Genomic DNA, 285 nt, shown 5'->3' on the forward strand with positions numbered 1-285 from the left:
TTTTAAAGAAAAACAAGAAATATATATTTTTTTTATTTCACCGCACGCTAACACTTGCCCGAAAATCTTAAAGTGATATTTATCTACAATTGCAACACAGGAGAAATAGAAAAAAAATATTGAAGATATCTTTTTTGTACGAGTTTATGACTCGTTTGAATGTCCTTTTTGTGTATGATTTTCAGCATTCAGGATCAAAATGATTCATATATCATGTAGAACTACAGAATCTATTTAAACTAATCGCGATTCCTTGCTACCTGCCTCTGTTTTTCATAACGTGCA

The sequence above is a fragment of the Penaeus monodon genome, chromosome 24 (genome assembly GCF_015228065.2).
Source record: "Penaeus monodon isolate SGIC_2016 chromosome 24, NSTDA_Pmon_1, whole genome shotgun sequence".
In the NCBI taxonomy this organism is placed as follows: domain Eukaryota; kingdom Metazoa; phylum Arthropoda; class Malacostraca; order Decapoda; family Penaeidae; genus Penaeus; species Penaeus monodon.